The sequence below is a fragment of the Nyctereutes procyonoides genome, unplaced genomic scaffold (genome assembly GCF_905146905.1).
Source record: "Nyctereutes procyonoides isolate TBG_1078 unplaced genomic scaffold, NYPRO_anot_genome, whole genome shotgun sequence".
NCBI classification, from domain to species: domain Eukaryota; kingdom Metazoa; phylum Chordata; class Mammalia; order Carnivora; family Canidae; genus Nyctereutes; species Nyctereutes procyonoides.
The window spans coordinates 59005602-59024510 of NW_026575146.1; the positions used below are offsets into that span (position 1 = coordinate 59005602).

Sequence of the window (18909 nt, forward strand, 5' to 3'; positions counted from 1 at the left end):
TGCCCTTGCATGGGATGATACCCAAAGTCTGCAGGATGAGAAATTCGGTGCCCCTAATAGTTTGGTCTCAACCTCCACATATCTCTACCATAACGTATCCTACATCCTAACCCTACTGATATACTCAACCTGTATCTTCAGCCTTCTCTTTGAGTATATGGTTCTACTGGCCAGGAATGTACTTGCCTATCTCTCAGTCCAGGGAGATCTGCAGCCCCAAGTGCCAGCTGGAGGATCATGATCTCTGTGAAGCTGCCCCAGCACCACTCTCAGGCGGTAAGTCATTTATCCCCTCCCTAAGTTACCAGAACACTTGCCCCTTATCTCCATCATATCGCTGAACATGTTACAGTCCAACTTCTATCTTTATGTGTACCAGACAGTGCACTCTAGGAGACCAGAATCCTAGTCTTGGTACTTAACACAGCATCTGTCACATTTGTGGACTGTTTTTGACACTGGATTGAAGTCAATGAGATTGCAAAAAAATCTGTCAGCAACAAATCTTTAACAGTTAACCACACACAGGAAATTATGAAAAGTGGGTGTCTCCAGAGAGGAAAAGTGATGGACTGTGTTAAAAGACAGACACCCTTTCCACTGCATATCCTTTTCATGAGTTTTAGATTTTTTGACTGCCCATGTGCACTATTTTTCCCCACAGTCTAGGGAGGCGCTACAGTCCGTGCCTGGCACTGCGCACAGTGGGTATTTTGGGCACTGTGGAAAAGCTTCGCTAACCAAAGAAATTCTTGAACTTGGTGAAACTTCTGTGTAGATTATCCGAGTATTCCCTCAACTCCCACAGAGCTGTGCTGTTCTTCAGTTGTAGCATTCTGTCCAGCCTGATAACAGAATGATTTATGGACATGTCCTCCCCGCTGGGTCGTTGAGTCCTGAGAAGGCAGGGACTCTCCACTCCTCACCTTCACGGATTCTGCAAGCTTCCAGTGTAGTGCTCTGCACATCCTTGGCCATCAACTTGTAACTGTTTAATTGAATTGGACAGACTATGAAGACATGGCAAATTTTCAGATTGAAAAAAAAAGCAATAGTTATACTAGTTTGCAGCTAATCATGTTAAGTGGAGGGAAAGAAGAGAAAACCTAAAATACTGCTAAGTGATAACAACAATAAATATTCGGTTTACTATTGTCAGACTGAATACAGAGCTAGAATAGCTATAAAAACATCACATATTTTGATGTGTTGTCATTCCTTATTTAGGTTATGGATTCATATATTTTATTCCTTCTGCACTTATCCTGGCAAAAAGAGCATTGTCCTTTCATGTGAGAGCCTTGAGTATACACACAGGTACCACTCTACGGAACCGCTGTTTGGTAGAAAATGAGAAAAAGTTTTGAGATGAAAGAGGAAAAGGAAAAATGGATTCTGAGATGATAGCCTTATAAATAAAATAGGACAATAATCAGCAATTTCCAGATAGATCTAAAACTTCACTCTCCCAGTGAAAATACTCCAACTAAATCCTTTAGAGCATGCGAAGCAGTTGGCAAGCCCCCCACCGTGAAGAAGAACAGCCCACACAGGATGTGGACTCTGTCCTCACAAAGCCGAATAGACAGTCATACTGACAATCACATTAGAAGTTAGAAAACAATGCTCGCCTTGGCAGCACACACGCTAAAACGGAACAATAGAGAGAAGATTAGCATGGCCCTCACGAAAGGATGGCACATGAAAGTTAGAAAACAAAAGGAAATTTAAGAAAAAATAAAAAAACCTACTACAACACAGGATTCATACATATGAGATGAATATTCACTGAGCACCAAATACAGAAATACGCAGTATCCATATGTGCCTAGGTGACACAAGAGATATGGATCTGCAGGTCCTAATCCTGTCACACAGTCCAAGTCTATTTCCTCCAGGAAGTCTTTCCCTTTCTACCTCCTTCTTCCTCCTCTCTCTCTCTCTCTGCCCCCCCCCACATGCACGAATACACACACACACACACACACACACACACACACACACACACTTGTTCTCTCTGGCCCCTGAACACACCAGAGATTGATTTGGTCCTGCTTGTCCCGTTTTACCACTGTCCATTTTATGTTATGGTTAGTTACAGCCCTGTAATCAACCAATGAACTTCAGATCACCTGCACAGAGACCCTGCAGCACATTCACTCACTAGGAAACTCTACTAGTTAATGCCACATGAAGCACAGCTCACTGGCTAGAAAAAGTCTGGTCACAGCATGGTAGGTCTGGATATGTCCCCTCTCCCCACATGCCCTATAAGTATTCTACTTCTCAAAGGGAGTAAGGATAAAGGGTATGGCAAAGAGAAGATAATAAAAGAAAAGTCAGTGGCATATAGATAAATTCTTCTTCTCAGGTCACTTGCAATAATTAATTTATTGACCTACCTCCTTTTAGAAACAGGTATTAGGTTTTATTTTCCTTTGTAGTCCCTTAGCCCAATTATTTGCATAAAACATATGCTTAATAAATAGTTGGTGATTCAGTTAGTTCATTAAAGGGGAGAGAAAGGTAAGAAAAAGAAATATTCTCAACTAGTACTCACTGAAATGAGAAATAATAAGGCCAACAAAAGAGAAGGTCAATTCTTCCTTACTTTGCCCATCTTAAGTGTGTCCTGAAGTGATTCAACAAGGTGCCTTCACCAAATTTGAAAGGATACTAAAAGTTCACAGGATACACAGCAAAGATAAAAATCAACAAAACAAAGACAACCTACTGAATGGAAGAAGATATTTGCAAATTATTTATCTGAGATGGGATTAATATCCAAAATATATAAAGAACTTACACAACACCAAAAACTAATTTGATTAAAAAACAGAGGACCATAATGAACATTTTTCAAAAAAAAAAATATATATAGGGATCCCTGGGTGGCGCAGCGGTTTGGCGCCTGCCTTTGGCCCGGGGCGCGATCCTGGAGACCCAGGATCGAATCCCACGTCGGGCTCCCGGTGCATGGAGCCTGCATCTCCCTCTGCCTGTGTCTCTGCCTCTCTCTCTCTCTCTCTCTCTCTGTGTGTGTGACTATCATAAATAAATAAAAAAATTAAAAATATATATATATATATAGATGGCCAACAGACAATCACAGAGAAATGCAAATCAAAACCACAATGAGATATCACCTCACACCTGTCAGAATGGCTAAAATCAGTAACACAAGAAACGGCAGGTGTTGGTGAAGATGCGGGGAAAAAAAGGAAACTTCATGCACTGTTAGTGGGAATGCAAACTGGTGTAGCCACTGTGGAAAACAGGATAGAGGATCCTCAAAAAATTAAAAGTAGAATTACCACATTCCACTACTGGGTATTTACCCCAAAAATACAAAAACATTAATTCAAAAAGATACATGCGGGGTAGCTGGGTGTCTCAGATGGTTAAGCATCTGCCTTCGGCTCAGGTCATGATCTCCGGGGTCCTAGAATTGAGCCCCACATTGGGCTCCTGGCTCAGCAAGGAGCCTGCTACTCCTCTCTCTGCTGCTCCCCCTACTTGTTCTCTCTGGATAAGTCTCAAATGAATAAATAATTTTTTTTTTAAAAAAGATACCTGCACCCCTATGTTTACTAACAGCATTATTTACAATAGCCAAAATATGGAAGCAGCCCAAGCGTCCAATGAGACATGAATAGATAAAGTAGAGGTGGTAAATATATACAACAGGATATCACTCAGCCATAAAAAAGAATGAAATCCTGCCATTTGCAATGACATGGATGGAGCTATACCATATCATGCTCAGGGAAATAAGTTAGTCAGTGAAAGACAAATACCATATGATTTCACTCTTATGTGGAATTTAAGTAACAAAACAAACGAACAAAGGAAAATAGAGACAAACAAAAAACAGACTCTTAAATACAGAGAACCACCTGGTGGTTACCAGAGGGGAGGAGAGTACGGGTCTGAGAGAAAGCATTTTAGATTGAATTCACCTCAGTAAATAATGAGTATCAACTATATACAGGGTGTGTTTCCAATACAGAGAGGAAAGATAAATAAGACTTGTTCTTTTCCTCAAGGATCTTATAATCTTGTATCACGTTCCTTGAAAAACTACAGTGCCTTTGACTATGATGCAAAAAAACACAATGAAATTTCACAATACTTATAAAGTCCTATGTTTTTAAAACCACGGCCAAAAGAGATATATTAGTATTCCTTTTGAGAAAGCCCAAGTACTTCACAGCCAAATCCCACACAGCAGCCTGCCAGTCCAAAGGGCCTCACCCTGAAAGGCCTGTCTTCATTCCTCAGAAAGAAAATAAAATAGACAAGTCTTCAGAAGAAGTTACCAATGACTTAATTTTGATAAAACCATCTATATCCATATGTCCACATTAAAAGAAAAAAAAAAAGCTGGTGGAAAGGCTTATCCCTCACAACTAACTTTAAACAAAATGTAAATGTTTGCTTTACTTTTATTTTTATGGACTGCTCCCAAAGATTTTGATCTGGGCTCGTTTTTCATGTCTCTTAATAACCCAAATATTCATGTCTGCCACCGGTGCAATGTAGCAGTTCTATGGGGATGCGTCACTCCATTAAAGAAAGGGGACAGATATCACCTATGAAACAGCTCAGTTTAATACATTCAGCTCAAATGAAAATGCCTGAAGAGTCTAATCTTGAATAGTGCATATTTTTCCCTTCATGAAAGGTTTAAGAGAAAACAAATATATGTATACATGTGTGTCAGTGCCTGTTTGTATCTTTTTTTTTTTTTAAGATTTTATTAACTTATTCATGAGAGATGCAGAGAGAGAAAGGCAGAGACACAGGCAGAGGGAGAAGCAGGCTCCATGCAGGGAGGCTGACGTGGGACTCGATCCCGGGTCTCCAGGATCAGGCCCTGGACTAAAGGCGGTGGCAAACCGCTGAGCCACCAGGGGTGCCCAGTGCCTGTTTGTATTTTAAAGATAATACAAAACTATGTATTCCCATCACAGCTTTAAGAATTCAAGCAACACATGACTACAGGGAAAAGGAAAACAGAGGACTATTTCAAAATTATTGGGGAATTATTGAAGAGGAACATTGCCAAAACCTAAAAATGTTAAAAACACAATATTAAACTGTCAGGTACCTTCACTAATAAGGGAGTGAAGAGGGTAAAATCCATACTCTTTTGTGATCAAAAGATGCACATTTCTTCTTAGACAAAGTGGCACCTCCCCTTAGGTGTCATGTTTGTGGCCTACGGGGTATTATATTCAAGAATGTTGCTCTTTGGTCTCCTGTGTCCTGTGTCAGTGGGAGGTGTCCTGTCTGGGCTCCCAGGGGCTTCAGGATACAAACTTCTCATTGCCACCCCATTTAGGTCAGTGTGCCTCTTCCAGAAACAGGCAGAAGGCAGAGCTGTGGCACAGATGATCTACATGGGTGCCTCCTCCCTCCTATGGAGGCCCAGGGCTCTCACCTTCTTCTAGAAAACACTACACTTCTCCTTATTCCTGGTTTCTTGCCTACAACCCACAGCAGATCCAAAACTGTGGTCTTGGCTTAATCAATATTTGATTTAAGACAACCCCTACAGGGATCCCTGGGTGGCGCAGTGGTTTGGCGCCTGCCTTTGGCCCAGGGTGCGATCCTGGAGACCCGGGATCGAATCCCACGTCGGGCTCCCGGTGCATGGAGCCTGCTTCTCCCTCTGCCTGTGTCTCTGCCTCTCTCTCTCTCTCACTGTGTGCCTATCATAAATAAATAAAAATTAAAAAAAAAAGACAACCCCTACACTCATTCATATTGAGGAACATTATACTGACTCACATTCAATGAAAACAAAACAAAACAAGCCTTTATTACAGTTTCTGTGGTATGTCCCAGGAGAATTTGTATTTTAACCTTCTTTGGGACTTAAAAAAAAAATTGGGTAGAATCAAGTGAAAACACCCAAGAGTGGAAGGAAAGAAGAAAGCTTCCAAGTCCACTGAAGCTATATTGCTGTCCTGCCTGACACACTCTGGCCACCTGGTCCAGGACATAGAAATCAGGAGAGAGGCATGCGAATGGTTTTAAGGCCAAGTATGTTGGAATCAGGCAAGTTTTGGCTCAAAGATTGGGTCAGTCCTGCGACAGGTGCCTCAGCCACTGTGTCCCTCAGCTTCCTCATCTGTAGGATCGTAGGATCTCATCTCCTATAAGACACAGGGAGTAGTGGGCATGGCTCAGCAAGGATTCTTGCTGTGACTGCTGTTGCTGGGGCAGCTGCTACACTACTCCTGCCGGCCTGGTAGAGCCACTGGATTATACTTTCTGTGAAGAACAACTTCATGCAGAGCACAGTGGTTGTAACCGCAGGCTCTGGAGACTGACTTCAAATCCCAACTTGGCCGTTTTCTGATGTAGGTAAGTTCCTTGAACAATTTATTTAACCTCTCTGTGCCTTAGGTTCCATTCATAAAAAGAGGATAATAATATCTATGGAGTTATTGTGAGTGAAAGTAATATATGTGAAATGTTTGCAAGAGTTGCACATAGTAAGCATTTTTCCACTTAACCTTAGTGTGTCTGTAGTTTTTTAAAAAGTATGATTAATGGTAATAGGCACACAGATAACTTACGATAAGGCAGACATTTTGTTAAGCTACATATACCCATGCCCACCTGTGTACGTATGCATGTATATTTAATTATCTTAATTTACAGATGACAAAACTGAGGCACAGAGTAGGTAAGCAACAGGTTGAGCAGCAGAGTCATGATTTAAAACCAGGCAGTGCGGCTGCAGAACCCGTGCTCTTCATCCCTATGCTGTGCTGCCTAAAAAAGTGTTAAAACAATGAATGAATGTTCCTGCTGAAGAAATACAGACAAGAGTCAATGACCTTGACCTACTGTTTTCAATGAGCAGGGACAGTTCTTGCAAAGTGCACACAAAGGGAGGACAAAGGCATGTGGAGGGCAGAGGAGGGCCGACTCAGTGTTGCCTCTGCAGGCCTGGCAGGGGTTTTCCAGCCAAAGGCGGAACACCAGAGTGGCCTAACGATATAAAAAAGAACACAGGGTTTTGGTCTTCAATCCAAAACCACTTAGTTTACAGCAAGTTTTAAACTGACAAGGAACAAATGTTTATTATGGGCTTGGCCTTCTATGGTACCATGAGGGATTGTAAATAATCAGGATATTGATCTTGAGGATATTGCATGTTGGTCTTGAGGAAGCTTCCAGGAGGCCAAGGTATCTTCAACTTCCTTCCTAACTCAGCAGTGAGGCTGAATTGTCCATCTACAGCTCTTCCAGACTACAGTGGGTATAGTGGACTTGGTAGTGCTACACATCCTGCAGATGAACTCTAGGCCATTTGAGGTCAAAGAGACATTCATTGGTCACAACAGGACAAACTGACGAGAGGTCATCAATTCAGCAATATCCCTAAGGCTTTACCTCATAAATTCCCACTCCAAAAACCTAGGAACTTTAGGTTGACTGTGCATTGAATCAGTATTTTGCTATAGACTAATTCTTGGGAGTGATTCATGGTTTTTCTCATCCTGTTTGAATTCAATTTCCAGTCAATGTCTCAACTTCTGGTGCTTCTAAGTCACCTTTTCAGTGGATTCTTCCCAATAAAGGACTTTAAACAATCTAAAATCTCAGCCAAAAACACCAAGTGATGGACAGAAAGAGATAGGAAAGAAACACAGTAGGGAAGACAGAGAGGCTGAAGAATGAAGGAGAAAATCCCAATGGCTCACTGAGTTCTTAAAAAGATGAACATTTTTCATCTACCAGGTTAGCAAATCCTGTGTTCATGCAGCGTGGGAGCAACTGGCACTCTTATACATGGCTAACGAGAGTGCATGTTGGTCCCATCACCTATGGAGTGATGGAAAACTGCCAACAAGTATCCAAATTCAAATGCACATACCCTTTACACAAGCCATTCCCTGGACACAAACCTGGTAAGTGGGTGCCATTGCATGCTATACCAAAAGGACATCCAAACGGTGAGTACTTCTAAATTTCTGGAGAGATATTAATGAAAAGGTTTTATGATAACCCCAGGACATAACAATTACACACAGTATAACCTTATCTTAATTAACAAGTTAAAACAAATACGATGTCCAAGGAGATAGAGATCCTATTCGCTGCTGTCCCTTTGGTGACTAGATTGGGAGGTTTGTTTAGGTGGCTGCTGTGTTTTACAGAATTCAAGAGGAAGGCTTACTAGATCACAGGTCAAGCCATACCATAAGAGGACACGGTCTGAGTTTGAGAAAGGGGGGGACACAGGGACTCTAATCTCTCTTTTGCCTAATAATATATGCTCTTAGATAAGACACTTTACTTCTCTGATTTCCTTCATCCATGAATGACAAACACGAACTAGCTGTAAATTTGCTTCACTTTAATGATCCATTTATACTGCAGCTAAACGGAGCTGAACCTCTGTCTGCCCACACAGAAGAAAAACAGAACTAACACATAAGAAATGGGTTCCTATTAATTGGTTGGCATCATAGTTGTCCATGACAGATGATCCTTGAACAATGCTGGAGGCTAGAGGCACCAACCTCACATGGTTGCAAACCCATGTATAATTTTTGATTCCCCCAAAACTTTACCAAGAGCCTATTGCTGATATGAAGCCTTATCAACAACATAGTCAATTGATACATATTTTGCATGTTAAATGTGTTATACAGTGTATTCTCACAATCAAGTGAGCTAGAGAAAAGAAAATGGTATTAAGAAAATCATAAGAGAAATTATATTTACAGTACTTGACTCTAAAAAATCTGCACATCAGTGGTGCTACAGAGTTCAAACCCATGTTGTTCAAGGGTCAACTGGACTTCTCTTAACCCTGCCAACAACTTCATAAGTTACTATTATCTTACTTTTTACAGTTTAGGAAACTGAAGCTCAGAAGAGTTAAGTCATTTTCCGGATTCCAGAGCTAGCAAGAGACAGGGCAAGGAATCAAAATCTGCTGGATTTTACCCCAAATCGAGGTTCTTTGCTCTTTGCTGTATTTTCTCTACATCTGGTAACCCAAACTTAAAGAAAAAAAAGTCAACATCACTGATTTTATCAAACCAGGAAATGCAGCATCTGAATGCAAACCAGGAAGAGAAATATATTTTCAAAGGAAAATAAGGAAAAAGAGTAAAGATAAGTTTGTTCACCAAAGGATTAAATAGATAATTAAAATTAAAAATTTCTCTGAATCACCATAAATGACTTAACATCTATGTTTCTACCTAGTGCTAAAATAACCAGATGACTTGTTGTTAATTGATTCTATTTAGACTAAGGTAAATATGGGTGTTTGGTTCTTTTTTGCCTACCTGTTTTGTTACAAAGACATAAGACTGAATCACTCCTATACCTAGTCCAGGAATAGTTCCAACTCAAAGGTCATTTGTATTGTTAACTCATACCAAAAACAAAAGTCACACATTCATCCTATGAATAACTCCAGAACTCTAGGTCCTCAATGGCCCTTTCTTTAATTAAGCCACCACTTATAATTTTTTAAAAGCAGAGTTAAGGGGTATGGGGGGGAGAGCCGTTAATGTACTTAAATCCATCTAGTGGCTGAAGGACTAAATCAAAAATTAAAGATGAACATAAAACCTGAAACCAGAACATTCGTGGAAGAAAACTTAGATCATAAGCTTCCTGACAGAGGAGTTGGAGATGAGATTTTTTTCAATCTGACATCAAAAGTAAAAGCAACAAAACCAAAAATAAACAAGTGGGAATGCATCAAACTAAAAACAAAAACAAAGAAACTTCTGCACAAACTGAAAAAGCAACATACTGAATGGGAGAAGATATTTGCAAATGATATATCCAACAAGGAGTTAATATCCAAAATATATAAAGAATGCATACAACTCAACAGCAGAAAATTTCCACAAAAATCTAATTAAAAACGGACAGAAGATGGGAATAGATGTTTTTCCAAAGAAGACACACAAATGGCCAAGAGGCACATGAAAAGATGCTCAACATCACTCATCAGCTGGGGAAATGCAATCAAAACCACAATGAGACATCACCTCACACTTGTTAGAATGGTTAGAATAAGAAAGATAATACCAAAGCCTGTGGAGAAAAGGGAATCCTATGCGCTGTTGGCAGGAGTGTAAACTGGTGCAGCCAACATGGAAAATAGTATGGAAGTTCATTAGAAAATTAAAAATAGAATTACCATATAATCTAGTAATTCTGAGTATTTGCCCAAAGAAAATGAAAACCCTAACTCAGAGAAATAAATGCACCCCCACGTCCACTGCAGCATTATTTATAACAACTAAGATATAGAAACAACCTAAGTGTCCATCAATGGATGAATGGATAAGGAAATCGTCTCTCTCTCTCTCTCTCTCTCTCTGTCTCTCTCTCTCTCTCTTTCACACACACACACACACACACACAGGAATATTACTCAGCTATAAAAAGGGATGAAATCTTCCCATTTGCAACAACATGGATGGACCTTGAGGACATCATGCTAAGTGAATTAAGTCAGACGGAGAAAGACAAATATGATCTGTCTCATAAAAAAAAAAAAAAAAACAGAAACAATAACACCAAAACAAGCTCATGGATACAGAGAACAGATTGGTGGTTGCCAGAGGCTAGAAGTGGGTGTGGAAGAAACAGGTGAAGGGGCTCAAAAAGTTAAATTTAAAAAAAAAAGGAAACTATTGCCTAGATATTATCAATTGGCCAAAGTTAAGGGGAAGAATGCCTTGCTGTGGGCTGTGGAAAAATTCAAGCATTACTCAGGTGGAAGCAATCCATTGTTCATAGAGCCTATATTAAGTGTTGGGGGCTTTACATGTATTATCTTTTAGTTCTCACAAGGCCACTTTCATTTTACAGACAAATATAATGAGTCATGGCGTAGAGCATAACTGAGATTTATACCCAAGTGTATCTAGCTACAAAGGGCACTCAACCCTGTAGGAATGACCCAGTGGTTAAAACTGTTGCCACTAGAATAAGGTGGAAGTGTAGATAGTAAGACACAAAGTCCAATCTAGCATAAATATGTTTCATTTTGTTTTACATTGAATTACCCAAGTATTAATTCTGACCTCCTTATATCTTCCCTCCCTCTCACGCTTCCACTGGCTTAGGAACAGTATTTTAAAAGTCTTCAAAGAGGGGTTGGCTCAGTTGGTGAAGTGTCTGACTTCAGCTCAGGTCATGATCCCGGGGTCCTGGGATTGAGCCTTGCATTGACTCCCTGCTCAGCGGGGAGCCTGCTCCACCCTCCTGCTTGTGCTCTCTCATGTTCTCTCTCTCTCAAATAAATAAATAAAATCTTTTAAAAAATAAAATAAAATCTTCAAAGAAAAAAATGATTTTAAAAATCTTCAAAGAACAGGGAGAGGAGGGAGATAGGGAAGGAAGGAGGCAGCTATCATAGGGGGACCTTAACTGCATATTACTAAATGTCCTGTATGATCCCACTTCTATGACACTCTGGAAAAGGCAAAACTATGGAGTCAATAGGATCAGTAAGTGCCAGGGGTTTGGAGGGCGGAAAGATGAATAGAGCACAGGCTGTTCAGAGCAGTGGAACTATTTTGTATGGTAGGAGAAGGGTGGATACATGTCATTGTACATGTGTCCAAGTCTACAGCATGTACAACACCAAGAGTGAACCATAATGTAAATTCTGGACTTAGAAAGATTACAATGTGTCCATACAGTTACAAGTGGCAGATTGTGTGTGTGGAGGCAGGGTGTACAGAAGAACTCTTTGTCCTTTCCATTTAATTTTTCTGTGGACCTAAAATTGCTCTAAAAAAATAAAATCTACTATTTTTTAAAGGTAATTATGTACTGTAGAGAAAACAAAATTTGTTCAGAAAAGGAAGGGCACTCACAGTTCACTCTAGGGCTCAGTCAGAGTCACATCCAGGTTTTGTGAGGCCTGAAGCATAAACATTTGGGGTAGGAGGAAGGTGAGAGGGGACTCTTTAAGGAAAGAAAAACACTAAATCAGAAATCTGATTAAATCTCAGAGAATTTCTAGCACCTTTGTAAAAAATAAAAAGAAAGAAATGAATAAAATTACAGTGTAGTAACCTTAATCTGAGGCTGATGGGAGTGGGGACTACTCCCCACCCTGAGTTGAGGAGCTATCAGAGCCACGATCTGGCCCTCTGAACAAGGCTGGAGGGGGACGAAAGAGGCCGAGATGCAGTGGGGGTAAGACAGCTGAGAAACTGACCAAAGAAAGGAAAAGGTAAGCTTGAAAGAAGTCATTCATCACTCTATGGAGAGGTTCTGTTTGCAGAAATCTTTCTTCCCAGAGGGACCTAAAGGTCTGGAGAACAGCCCATCTCCAATCTGCTGGGGCTGCAGCACCTGCTCTTATAACTTCCAGCCATCCAGAGCCACTTGGGACCAAGTTTCTCTCTACTATAAACTAGGAGACAAAAGGGGAGTTTCCTAGGGGGCTCAGTCAGTTAAGCACCCAACTCTTGATCTCAGCTCAGGTCTTAATCTCAGGGTTGTGAGTTCAAGCCCTGCCTTGGGCTCCACACTTGGGCATCAAGGCTACTTAAAAAAAAATAGACAGACAGACAGAAAAGATCCTTCCAGGGTTAAGAGTAAGAAGGTATGAGTGAGCCTTGGCTTGAGTGAAGACCTACAACACTAAAAGGACATCAACCTTGTGAGAAGAAAGAGGCAGAAACATGGGCCCACATGAAATTCTGGGCTTTGGGACTCAGCTGAGAGCAGAAGGGTGGACCCACCTGATGTTTTCGTTACTTCTCTTAGAGTTTACCTGGGTGCCCTTCATTGAGAAGGCAGGTGGAGGGAGGTGGCTTCTCCTATGACCACCTCCACTTCCTCCCTCTTCTGGGACCTATGACTGAGTACTTCAGAAATTAGTGGATAATCTGAAGCAAGAGATCAGAGACTCTACCAGCATCACACACTGAAGGTTTAACCAGGATAAAATATTTTAGAAGAGAAATAACCATAGACATGTGATGTCCTGTTGTACTATGTGAACCACTTTGCTCAGTTTCAATGATATTTTCATTCTATCCTGACTCCGATCAACATGGACAGTTTATTGGGATCATGTCCCAAGAACCCAATGGTGCTGAATTTGCATCATACCCCAAAGTACCAAGAAGGCCCACCACTCATGCGCAAGCATGCACATACACACACATACACACAAATAAAATTCTGAAAAATTAAGTTTCCATTACTTGTGGGTCACTTCTGGGCTCTATTCTATTCCACTGATCTATTTGGATGTTTGCTATACTATTCTTAGAGCTTTATGTGTACGAGAAAAAGTTCATAACTTTTTTTTTTTTTTTAGTTCATAACTTTTTAAAAACAGGATCTCAGTACCACATTGAGAAGCCCACAGATCCTTCTACACAGCAGGGCACTGGATGATTAAAGAAGGAAGAGGTGGTGCGGTTGAGAAATAGGAAAATAAAAACAAATTTCTATCTATGAGAATTTGATTTCTCACTGAAGTTAAGGAACAGATCCATTTTCAAGACTTTGTAACACTTTCTTACTCAAATGCTAATTCCCTCTTGCAATTCTGAATAATGACTGCCTTTTAAAAATCCTGCAGCAACACACAGAGCCATGCCATTCACTGACCTTGGAATATTCCTAATGAGATGTCCCTCTGTGATACAAGAATTACTAATGGGGGATGGGAATAATGAATGGGAGGGGGGGAGCGGAAGATGAATGATATACCAGGAACACCGTTAACATTTTTCATGAGCAAGATCGATATGGTGTGTAACAGAAACATAATAAATCGCTTCATCAACTAACCCTCGGCCCTGAAGAAAGCAACTCAGAGGTTTGGCGACAGAAGCCAGTAAACAAATTACCCTGAGAGATTAATTGGATGTGAACCCAGGTCTCTGTAGCCCTTCCTGCTTCCAACTGTATACAGTACAACTGTGCCTTAAAACTACCAGGATGGTTAGACTTAATCCAATTTCTAACTTATTGAAATATTCTTTCCTGTCCCTTGCTGTTACATCATACTTCTTTGCCTTTTTACTTTCTAGTAAGAGGCCATGAAAAAGCTGAGACGTACAATTGCAGGGATCTTAATTCAAGCACAGAGACTCATGATTCCATTTCCTTAGAAGCTTACTCATTCGTCTTTCCAAGTTAGCTCTCACATATTGCCGAGAGACATGACACAAATGTGCTCACTGAGCTCAAAGGGAGGGATGCCTGTGTCCAGGGCAGAGTGTGATAATCCTGAAGCTCCCATGAGATGGGCTCAGATACACCGTACAAGTGTGTTCGGAGTCCTGATGCATGACAGACCAGAATGTGTCCCCAGGAGACATCTGCTCTACCCTGCTCTGGCTTGCAGGCTGAGAGAGACATGTATAGCTGAGGCTGGACTGATGAACATTCCAGAAACCTCAGGAATGAAAGATGAACTTGGCACCTTCTCACCTAGGCTGTGCCCTCATTGTCTCTTCAGTATAAAACCCTGCTTACTGGTTCATGGTCTTGCCCCCACAGCAAAAGTGAACATTTTAAAACACAGATGTGGTCAGTTCCTTCTCCTCTTAACATGTTCCAGAGGCTCCCCAGCACCTCGAGATCAAGTCCAAAATCCCGCAGCATGGCTCACTGTTGTCCTGACGCCAAGAAGGAAAAGCCCCAGCTGTAGCACACTTGTTGGAGGCAGGCACGGGGTGGAGGGAGGTCTGTATCAGTTCCTAGGGCTGTTGTAAAAAGTACCACACACTGGGTGGCTTGAAGTAACAAAAACTCAATGTCTTACAGCTCTTGGGGCCTAAAAGTCCAAAATCAGGATGGGAGGAGGGGCGGAGAGGGAGGGTCAGGTGTGCACTTTCTCCAGGCTCCTGGGGACTTGCTGGCATTCCTTGGCTCTGCTTCTGACTGCACACAGGCTTCTCTGTGTCTGTTTCTTCACCTCCTCTTCCTTTCGTGCATGTCTGCCTCTGGGTCTAACTCTCCCCTTTTTACAAGGGCACCAGTTGTACTGAGTTAGGGCCCAACCTAAGGATCTCTTTTTAACCTGATGACCTCTAGAAAGGTCCTATTCCCAAACAAGGTCATGCTCTGAGTACTGAGGATAATGCTACAAGCATATCTTTTTTTTTTTTTGCGGGGGAGGGGGGGTGCGGGGAGACAGGATTCAAGCCATAACAAAGTCCTACTCTGAGAAGAGGCCTGACCCTCTATGCCCCTTCCCAAACTAATTTCTATAGGTTCCTGTTTTGCAGGACACATTAAGTTACATATTATAAAGTATAATCAGAAATATGTGACTTTATGTTTTAAAATGTTTGCATTTCATCTCACCTCCCCCCATAAAGAATTTTAATTGCTTAAAAATGTGATTTCACCCTCTAATTCCTAATACTATCCTGGGTGAAAATGGTAAGATTTACAGCATAATAGAAGACTGTGTTGTGTAATTAACTTGGGCAATTCTCTCCCATAATTTCCCTGGGACTCAGTTTCCTCACCAGTAAGGTAGAAACAATGAGATCTGCCCATTCTGCCTTCCATATTGAATTTTGTAACAATAAAATGGCACGTACTGTAGAAGAATGTTTTGAAAAGGTATGAAATGGTATAAAAAGGAAAGATCATGGCCTTCTTACTCTTAGTCACCTTTCTGTTAGACATTAGTAACAGACATCAGACTTCTTACAAGAGAAAGCAGAACGAGTGAGGTAGTATAAGCAAATGAAGTTTATACTGGCAAGACAGTTTCCTCCGATCTTAACTGGCTTCACTCCCTGCCAGGGCTGACCTGTTAGACCACACTCTCCTAGTCACAAACTTACCCTCTTACCTGCATTTTGGTCCCTCAAAAGTTGATCACTCACAAAATGAGGACAAATAACTTCTGGAAAATGTGAGACAGTGTATTTGTGTGTGTGTGTGTGTGTATACTCTAAAGGAAGTCTACAAGAAAATAGGGTAAAAGACACCTAATTAGGAAAAACAAGTAATTTTTTAAAAGCTCACTGCCAATACCTCTTGATAACATGAATCCAAGATACGTAATTTTTTATTAAGTGAAAAATGTGCTTTTTCCAGAATAGCCACATTTGAAAGGCAAAATTACATCATCTTAAGTAAGATGAGATGATTCTGTGTCTAATTAGCTGATTTTAACCAAAGGAATAAAATCAATGGTGTCTCTTTCTTCTAATTTAGCAGGATTTGAGTGGCCATTTTCACAAGTAGAATCATAGACTTACATAATGTTTAAATGGTATAATATTGTTGGGGGTGGGGGAATGCAGGGCACTGATTCTTGTCAAACTTGAAGACATAGAGAGCTATTTTACTCACCCACTGTATCATTGCACAGCTTTAACTCACAGAAACAGAAACTGCCCAATGGATGGAATTCTGCATGGCCCACATGCCTGGTGCTCCTCCAGGGACCTCTAGTTGTACAAGACCACAGGGCAGGCAAAATGAGTGGTGGCCCTGGTGTTGTGCAATATGGCAGTCCTAATGAGCTGGAACTAGGATTTGGGGCCATCCTAATGAGACGGAACTGGGATTCAGGGCCCTAGAAAATAGCTGGGGATGGAATGGAGTAGACATAACTCACAGTTACCTCATGGAAGGCTGTGGTGGAATAGAAAAAAGCTCTGGCCTAGGTGTCCAACAGACTTGGGTCCTGGTTTGCAATCTAGTACTAACTGACTGTAGAACCTTAAAGATCATGTAATCTGTTCCCTCATTTTAAAATGGAAATGAAAACCACAATCACCTTTTCTACCTCCGAGGATCACTGTGAGAATCCAGTAAGATTATGCGTGGGACAATGCTTGTAAACCTGACTTAGCAAATGGATGACACAATCTTCTCAGATAGAGTTCAGCTTCCCTATAGTCTGTCTCAAACAGTGAAAATTCTTTTTCTCTTGGGATCCAAAAGTAAATATTCAAATATAGCTAGTTGTTCCTACTTAATTTTATCCTGTCATGAACATAGTGGGCTTTTTCTTATTCTGCATAAACCACATAAGGCTGTTTTCATTTGTCATTGTCTCATTATCATTGCCACGAGTCCTTCTGTATAAAATATCTCCAAACCAAGTCTTGACTCAAAAAGTCTCCTGGGTGGAACAGGCTGGCTAAACAATTGGTGTCTCGTGTTTATATTTTTCTAGGTTAATACTGTAACTACCGATAATTATACCTACTGTCTTACTGATGAAGAGCCAGAAAGCTGTTTGTTTTGAAAACTGCTTCTAATTAGCTGATTTCAATAAAAAGCTTAATCATATAAGCACTGCTGGCTTGACACAGATCTACAAATCTCAAGCTCCTTTTGGCTTTTCTCATCAAAGTTGGGTGATTTTTGGATGAGAACTTCCTTTTCTGTCGATGGGTAATTCTATTTCATGCCATCCTGGGTACTGAAAGTGTGCCCTTTCTATGACTTATTCTAAATAGAAGAGTGAAATGAGTTTCAATTCTAATGTCAAGAAGCAGAGTATCCAAGGGCAGACAGTGAACTGCAAATTTGGACCTCTAAATTTACATATATTTTCAGCAAACTATGGTTTTATTAAGAGTACTGAACCGGGGATCCCTGGGTGGCACAGCGGTTTGGCGCTTGCCTTTGGCCCAGGGCGCGATCCTGGAGACCCGGGATCGAATCCCACATCGGGCTCCCGGTGCATGGAGCCTGCTTCTCCCTCTGCCTGTGTCCCTGCCTCTCTCTCTCTCTCTCTCTCTCTCTCTCTCTCTCTGTGACTATCATAAATAAATAAAAAATTTAAAAAAAAAAAGAGTACTGAACGGGTGAGAAGTTAAACACTGACAGGGATTATTCTCATCTAAGGCTAAATTTCTGGCTTAGAAGGTCACATTCTATCTACTTTAGATGCTTCCCCATTAGAAGAGGATAAATTCTAGATACAAACATTCTTTTAGGGCCAGGAACCAATCTTCCATTTGTATCACAATTTCCACAAGCAAAGGAAATCCTAGTATCAACTAGGTTCTTGGAAACATTTTTGGCCCTTCCTACTGTAATTTTGTACACATAGAGGATTGCTTCTTCATCAATTAGCCATCAGAAGTTTCCCAGGTCATGTCCAGGGTCCTTGATGAGGGCAGGGAAGAGGAAGAGGCTCTTATAAGCTCTCACTTGGCAATGCCAACGGACATGGGATTTTTTGTTTTGCTCGGAGTTTTTTTTTAAGCCAAATGTTTGTGTTTTAGGCCCTGGCTGCAATCTCAAAATAACTGCCCTGTCTCTGCATAAATAAAGCTGGTAAATTCAGGTTTCCCTAAACTCAACCAGGGACAATTTTGCCCTCCCAGGCAATACAGAGCAAATGCCTGGAGACATTTTTTGTCACCATTAGGAGTGGAGGGGGTGCTACTGGCATCTAGTGGGTAGAGGCCAGGTATGCAGCTAAACATCTTGCAATGCCCAAGGCAGCCCCTCAACCCCGAAGGATTACCTGTACCCAAATGACAATAGTGTGAGGTTGTGAAGCGCTGCCCTAACTAGTAGGACAGTACACCTCCCTGCTAGAGGATGTAAGATAGCCCCTCTAACAGATATAAACTCCATAAAATACAGACTTAAGTATTAAAGCACTGAACATGCTTTCTTTCATAGTCCCTGGATGGAAACACACACATACACACACAGCTTTTAGGCACTGTTACGAAGCTCCATTTGCTCTTTGCAGTTAATAGCTTTGCATAGAAAGAAAAAACAAAGGAAATGAGTAAGTTCCAGAAACATGGAGGGGAGATGGGAGGTAACAAGAGAACAAATTAAATGTAAAGAGAAAAAAAAGGTCCTATCCCTTCTCTGGATGTAGACGTGACATAACACTTCAGTAAAACAAAAGAGGCATCCCACTGGAGCCAGTGAAGT

The 18909-nt window shown here is 41.0% G+C and overlaps 1 protein-coding gene and 1 non-coding gene across 11 annotated transcripts in view; one reads left to right on the forward strand and one right to left on the reverse strand.

The window, feature by feature from the left end:
- Positions 1-18909, reverse strand: part of GLIS3 (GLIS family zinc finger 3) — a 621575-nt gene that overhangs the window by 261876 nt on the left and 340790 nt on the right. The window lies entirely within an intron of this gene.
- Positions 1624-1729, forward strand: LOC129501083 (U6 spliceosomal RNA). The gene has a single exon (XR_008662651.1). It is a non-coding gene; the product is annotated as a U6 spliceosomal RNA (small nuclear RNA).